Here is a 7,869-nt window from a genome sequence, read left to right on the forward strand (position 1 = left end):
AGCTGTGATTTAAAAAAGCCTTTTTCTTTTTCCTGTTGTGGAAATCTGTATAATCCTCAAACTCAGGTCCTCGACCAGAGGTTTTGGAGTTTGAAGGTTCTGTGGAGTATCCTAGTTTTTCCTAGGACTGCACTCTTCTGGACCGATTCTTTGCGCCTTCACTGTAAATGGCGCAAAAACTTGTGGGAATACCTACCGAGTGGCACCGTGACTTTATTTAGTTGGCGAATTCATGACCTGCATGAGTGTTCTGTGAATTAGAAGTGTGTATAACCGGAAAGATATTGGATGATTGATCAATTGTTTTTGTTCTTAACTGTACATATGCCACTTTTGCAACCCATTGTATACAAAAAATAATGTCAATTCTTCTCTACATTGCAAAAGCCGTTTCAGTTGGATAGCCGGGCCAGGCCGAAGTGATGAGAAAAATTGCTGGCAGGAGTATAAACGAAGTCAACATTGTTAAAAAAAAAATGTTCCATTAAATTTTAGGCACTTCAGAAAAAAAGTAAGAATTCATGATTTGTAATAAACGAGAAGGCTTTTAAAGCTTTATGAGCTTCCTATTTGTCATAAGTCCTCCTTTAGCACAGCCGTGTCCTTCTACTTCTTCAATGAGACAGAAAATAGAGATCAAGATAGTCAACATGTCCACTGGACACAGGGATCCCTAGGTTTTTAATACCAATCGAAGTAGCTCAATAGACATACATACGGGACCAGCCACTTGCTAATCGAGACATCCACCCCTTATTAAAATTTGGCAGGTGTTATCCTGCTGTTGTTGAGAGCAGACACATGCCCGAGCATCATTAGGCCCCGTGCCAAGCCAGTTTTGGCTGCGAGCCTCAGTCCGCGGCAGCATGCGTGTGTTTGTGTGTGTGCATGTTTGTGTGCCACAAGGGGCTCCTTGTTGAAACTGAGAGTGGTGTTATGCTGCTGATCTGTGTGCAACATGTAGAGTATGTGTTACGACAATTGGTTTGCAAAAAAATGGCAAAAATTGCTTTTTAATTGCTCTGGATTGTCTGTCCACACAATTTACAGTATGTGTTAATTGTGCTATACAGTGTCATCGAAATCATGGTAAAAATCCATCCCGCTGAGGTAGAGGCCACTTTTCTCTCCCTGTCCTGGACAGTCGATGCAGAATCCATATAGCAACTTTGATCGTTGCATAGGCCCTTTACTCAGACAGGAAGTGGGAGGTATCAATTTGCATGAAAATGCTTTATTTGTGTGTATAAAATTTACCATAGGGTGAGAAACATGACTGTTTAGCGGTCCAAAGAGAGTAGCATGGCAGAGGTCGGATTCGAACCCACACCTCCAAGGAGACTGGAGCCTAAATCCAGCACCTTTGACATCTCAGCCACACTACCATGCAAAATGGGGCCGCGTCATTTTATTTTTGCTCTAACAGCAAAGGTGTACCACCAAATTTGTGAAGTTACTTAGCATACCAAAGAACTAGCAAAACCATTCCAATCCTATGCAAGTCTTTGATTGCCAAGGTTTTTTGTTTTTCTCAGAGATTATGGTGATAAACATTCTAAAGGTCCAACAGTTGTGGTTTCATTGTGAGACGTGTCAGGATCATGACATATTTATCATCAGGGCATTGGAAAGATTGATCTCCTTTCACATACGGCACAAATAGATTAATTAAACTCCCCCAGGAGCCGAAACATCTGAAGAGGTGAGGGTGGGATTTGAACCCTACCTCCTAGGAGACTGGAGCCTAAATGCAGCGCCTTGGACCGCTCGGCCACACTACCATTCATGCTTCATTTTAAATTTGTTCTCACAAATAAGGTATATCACCAACTCTGTGAAGTCACACTAAAGAACTGGCAAACACATTCAAGTCCAATGCAAGTCTTTGATTGCCAATGCCAAGGTTTTTTGTTATGCTCACAGATCATAGTGATAAACATTCTAAAGGTCCAACAGTTGTGGTTTCATTGTGAGACGTGTCAGGACCGTGACATAGTTATCATCAGGGCAGTGGAAAGATTGAAATCATTCACATCCGGCACCAACAGATTGCTTAAACTTTCCCTGGAGTTGAAACACTTAAAGAGATCAGGACGGCAGTGGTGGGACTCCAACCCACACCTCTAAGGAGACTGGAACCTAAATCCAGTGCCTTGGACCCCTCTGCCACAATACCACTCAATAAAGAATAGCTTCATTTTATATTTGTTCCCAAAGTAAAAAGGTATATCATTAAACCTGTGAAGTCACTTGGCATACCAAAGAACTAGTAAAACCATTCAAATCCAAATGTCAATAAGCACAGATGTTTTCATCAGCTCTTTGACAACACTTGATGGAAAGCTTTGTTCTTAAGAGTGGTGGACCGCTTGGCCACACTACCACTCAGTAAAGAATAGCTTCATTTTATATTTGTTCGCACAACAAAGGTATTATCACCAACTCTGTGAAGTCACACCAAAGAACTGTCAAACCCATTCAAATCCAATGCACGTCTTTGATTGCCAATGCCAAGGTTTTGCTCACAGATTAGAGTGACAAACATTCTAAAGGTCCATCAGTTGTGGTTCCATTGTAAAACGTGTCAGGATCATGACATATTTGTCGTCATGACAGTGGAAAGATTGAAATCCTCCACATTCAACACCAAGAGATTGTTTAAACTTCCCCTTGAGCTGAAAACACCTGAAGAGATCAGGATGGCAGTGGTGCGATTTGCACCCACGCCTCCTAGGAGACTGGAACCTAAATCCAGTCCCTTGGACCGCTCGGCCACACTACCACTCAATATACAATACCTTCATTTTATATTTGTTTTCACAACAAAGGCATATATCACCAACTCTGACAAGTCACACCATAGAACTGGCAAACCCATTCAAATCCAATGCAAGGCTTTGATTGCAAATGGCAAGGTTTTACTCACAGATTATAGTGACAAACATTCTAAAGGTCCAACAGTTGTGGTTCCATTGTGAAACGTGTCAGGATCATGACATATTTATAATCAGGGCAGGGGAAAGATTGAAATCCTCCACATTCGGAACACCCAAAGAGATCAGGATGGCAGTGGTGGGATTCGAACCCACGCCTCCTAGGAGACTGGAGCCTAAATCCAGCGCCTTGGACCGCTCGGCCACACTACCATTCAGGAAAGAATAGCTTCAATTTTATAGTTGTTATCACAACAAAGGCATAGCACTAACTCTGTGAAGTCACACCAAAGAACTGGCAAACCCATTCAAATCCAATGCAAGTCTTTGATTGCCAATGCCAAGGTTTTGCTCACAGATTATAGTGACAAATAGAGGTGTAACGGTACACAAAAATCTCGGTTCGGTACGTACCTCGGTTTTGAGGTCACGGTTTGGTTCATTTTCGGTACAGTAAGAAAACAAAATGCAAAATATACATTTGCTAGTTGTTTATTACACACTTTTGTGCTTTCAACAATAGGACCATTAGCCAATACAAAGCTAGAATTCTGCTCAAAAAGTAGCGGATATTTGAAGATAATAATCCAACATCAATTTGCCTTTCAGTCCACACATATTGGTCAGCTTTCTTTCTAAAAGAAAGAAGAAAAAAGAAGTCCTGTGCTAAAGAGAAAAGCAATTCCAATGACAAAGATTTTAACATGTATTTTACAAATGAAATGCCTCAATGAATCTTTTTTTTTTCTTATGAACGGTTTTCAAAAGCTTTACTGGTGGATTTTCTCAAGTTAAAGCGCCACACATAAATTAATAAAATTTAATTGTGTAAGCAGGATCTGTGTATTATTCTTATCATTTAATTACCAGTTCAGGGTGTACCCTGCCTACTGCCCATAGTTAGCTGGGATAGGCTCCAGCACATCCGCGACCCTCGTGAGGAAAAGCGGCATGGATAATGAGTGAATGAATGAATAATTACGGGTGTTTTAGCTCATTTCAATTTATTTTATTTAAATGGGCTATTAGTTATTTTATTATGTGCTTATATTTTACAAATGTGATGTAGTATTCATTTATGTTGTATATTTTATGTTTTATAACTTTTGTTCCTATGTGAATATCAGTTCCCACTTGTTTTGTTGTGGTAGGAGGGTTTTGTATTGAACACGGGGCTGTGTTGGTTATTATTATAGCAGAGAAGACAGCAGTAGATCAACAAAGACGAGTCAACTGTGCCCCGATCAACCACTCAAGAGATCTAATGGACTCAGAAAGTGGGTTATGATTGCATATTAGTTTGAAAATCGACCGGATCCACCGTATTTTTCCACGAGTGACTTCCGGTCTGCCCGATCCTAGTTAGTAGTATTGACGCAGGAGGGCCACGTCTTGCGTCAAATAATAAACTCTGCCGTTCTTTTCGCGTGCGTCGCGTTGAGCCGCCTCTGGGACGCGCGGCCGCACTGCGACTGGTGTGCATTGGCTGATTGACTTTAACGCCCGCGTTTCACTGCGTTCTCACGGCGGGCAGTTGTCACGCCGGTGACGTTTCTGGATTATATACTGTCCTACAGTGTTGGTCCTCATTATAGTAGAGAAGATGGAGTAAATATAATTTTCACAAAGAAACTGTAACCCGATCGACTCACAGCCTCGAAAAGTAAGGGTTATATTACGTCAGAAACTCGTTCGGTACGCCTCCGTTCCGAACCCAGCATCCCGTACCGAAATGGTTCAATACAAATACATATACCGTTACACTCTTAGTGACAGACATTCCAAAGGTCCAGCCGTTGTGGTTCAGTTGTGAAATGTGTCAGGATCATGACATATATCCTCCACATTCAGCACCAACAGAGATTGCTTAAACGTCCCCCTTGAGCTGTAACACCTGAAGAGATCAGGATGGCAGTGGTGGGATTCGACCCACACCTCCTAGGTGACTGGAGCCTAAATTCAGCGCCTTGGACCGCTCAGCCTCACCACCACTCAGCAAAGACTAGCTTCATTTCATATTTGTTCTCACAGCAAAGGTATATCACCAACTCTGTGAAGTCACACCAAGGAACTGGCAAACCTTTTCAAATCCAATGCAAGTCTATATTCAATCTCACACCGCCAGATCCAGATCCTATGCAAGTGAGAGGGTTATTCATTTATTGGTTCATTCATTATATCATACGTAGTTTTAATCCCAGATCAAATCTTCCACTGTTGGCCAGTGACACATAGTTAGTAACTGGAAGTATGAGAAGGATGGCTTTTTTGCATGCAGCACTCTCATCAATGTAGTTTCATTGTTGTGGCGGCCAACGTTTTAGTTGATTTTCTCCAAGCAATTCAATCATTTTTACTGGAACAATTGTTAATGGTGGAAAACACAGACAAGACTGAAAAAGCAGTTTCTGCTCTAACACTCCTCTTTAAAAGAAACTTGTGTATTTTAAGCCAAAACAACTGTTGTGTTTGATAGAATATGTGTATATGGCTGCCATAGCAGATTCATGGCGCATTAAGCCCCCGAACTATTTTTAATTTGCCCGTTTTACCCTGGAAACCCACGTTTAAAGACATTGCGCAACCGTTTTTGTTTCATCCCATCCATGAAAACAAGGTAAGTAATTATATTTATTATTCAAAATGTCTGTCATTTTTAGCTTACAATCATTAATTTATGTCTAATATTTTGTTTAAAATAAAAAAACAACTTTAAAAAAAATTATTCACTCGCATATTTTAAACATTTAAACAAATTACGTCACAATGAAAAAATGGCATCTGTAAAAAAAGTGACCGATATCAACCTCATAACTATAGCTAAATTGTATTTTTTTTATGTTACTGGCGCATTTTCCCTGATATGTTAGATGATAAATAATCAATCCAAACAAAGAAAAATTGAAAAAAAAAACATTTATAAGGGTAAATATATGAAAAAGAACATCTCGACCACTCCTTGCAGGGTACCCGCGGGTTATTAAAAGTATTAAAAAAGCATTGAATTTAGTTTTCCATTATTAAAGGTATTAAAAGTATTAAATTAGCTATTGTAAATCTGGAATTTTTTCACCGTGGTCTTAATTTTCAAGAACATCTCAGTGCAACCTAGATTATATCCGTGACAAAGTTTTTTTTTGTTTTTTTTTTAAATCCATAATAAAGATGACGCATAGAATTTTTACGATGCACTGCACTACAAATCGAAATGCAACTCAAAACAGAGAATCCATCCACCTCTGCATCGGGAATGCGTCCGTTTGTCGGTGGAACGAAAACCCTGCAGGCAGAAGTATTGTGGATTCTGAACATCAAAACAGACCACCATTCATATACTTCAAATGAGTCCATTGGTGATCTGTTTCGGATATTACGTCATTTTTGGTCGGCATCGGCTGTCACAATGTTGGTCATATTGCGTTTTGTTCCAGAGGGAGCGTTCCCGATGTCTTAACTGTGTTTTGTAACGAATTTTCAGTTGGCAGAAAAAAAACGCACATTTTCTTAATGTTTAAATAGTCTACATATTTTTATGACCATTATAAATGCATTTACACAATGAAATAATGCTGGAAAAGTTTGTTAAACATAATGTTGCTCAAATCGCGTTTTTTTTCCGGAGGGAGCATTCCCGACTTCGTCACTGCAGCCAATTTAAGCTCATCAAGACTTTAAGATAGAGGTAAAATCGGGCCTAAAAAGTCCAGCCCGACCCGAACTGGTCCGCGGGTATTAAAGCCCGACCCGCGTTTTGTGTGATAACATTTGTGACGATGTCTGCATAAAAGCCTGTCTTTTATAATGAATTTTCAGTTGGCAGAAAAAAAACACAAATTTTCTTAATGTTTAAATAGACTACATATTTTTATGATCATTATAAATTTATTTACACAACGAAATAACGCTGGAAAAATTTGTTAAATATAAATAAAGAGATGCTGTTTTGCGGACGCACAGAGAGGAAGATTAAAAAGGGCGTATAGGCACGCTCTGGCTCTGCAATGACCATACAGTGCCTTCTTTTTTTTTTTTTATCCAAATTATTTTATAAGTAATAAGTATTCCTTAGTTTATCATTCATTCATCGTTAATATATAGTTATTTAAAAAAGTTAGCGAGAAAGAACCCTGGCCCGGGCTGACGTAATAATTGACATTTTAATTTGGTCATGTTTTCAGTTTAATTTAGCCGTTTCCAGCTTGCTATGTTTATAATTCTGATGTTTGTTTACCGCTTTTCCTCTTACTGCGAAGAGGGAGGAAGTTACATCGGCCGCCGCTATGATATTTGAGTCATCAGCCATCTGCTGTGAGCCGGGAATTTAACGCCTGCTTTCACGCACACTGCTTCCCATATCAGTCGACACGAGAAATTGTTTTCACACACAACTGTTAAGTCCCGCGATATTCCCGTTGTTTTGGAGTATGTGATAGGGGCTCAAGTCACATCCAGATACTTTAGGTTGCAGTTTATGGGTCATGCGAAGGCAGTGGACCTGCTTAAACATTTCAGTTTGCCTTTCGAATGAATGTGAATTTCGCCGTTTTAACTCGAGAGTTAGCCATGCTCACTGGGGCTTGGCAGGTGCACTAGCGGCTAGCCTGTTACAGAAGATGGCTGGTCTGAGTCCTGTCCTCCTCCTCTTTTTGTCCATAATTATTGTGTGCGTGTGTGTGTTTAAAAAAATTCTGACAGACTTTATAATGTTACTTTAAATGTGTTGTATCTTCAATATATGTGCATTCTTTTGTCAAACACACTTAGTAATTGAGGTTAAATTTGATGTTCAGTGCTTTATTTAATATGATTCAATATGATCTAAATAATGGGTGCGATAAAAATATTAATTTTCAATTGAAATGGCATTAAAAAAGGTCTTAAAAGTCTTGAATTTAGATTTATCAATCCTGGGGGTGCCCTGTCCTTGATGTCTGCG

General features: G+C 39.6%; 1 non-coding gene across 1 annotated transcript; it reads right to left on the reverse strand.

The window, feature by feature from the left end:
* Positions 1 to 3,064: 3,064 nt before the first annotated feature.
* On the reverse strand, positions 3,065 to 3,146 carry trnal-uag (transfer RNA leucine (anticodon UAG)). Its single transcript has one exon. It is a non-coding gene; the product is annotated as a tRNA-Leu (tRNA).
* Positions 3,147 to 7,869: the final 4,723 nt, after the last annotated feature.

This window comes from Corythoichthys intestinalis, chromosome 4 (genome assembly GCF_030265065.1).
Source record: "Corythoichthys intestinalis isolate RoL2023-P3 chromosome 4, ASM3026506v1, whole genome shotgun sequence".
NCBI classification, from domain to species: Eukaryota; Metazoa; Chordata; class Actinopteri; order Syngnathiformes; family Syngnathidae; genus Corythoichthys; species Corythoichthys intestinalis.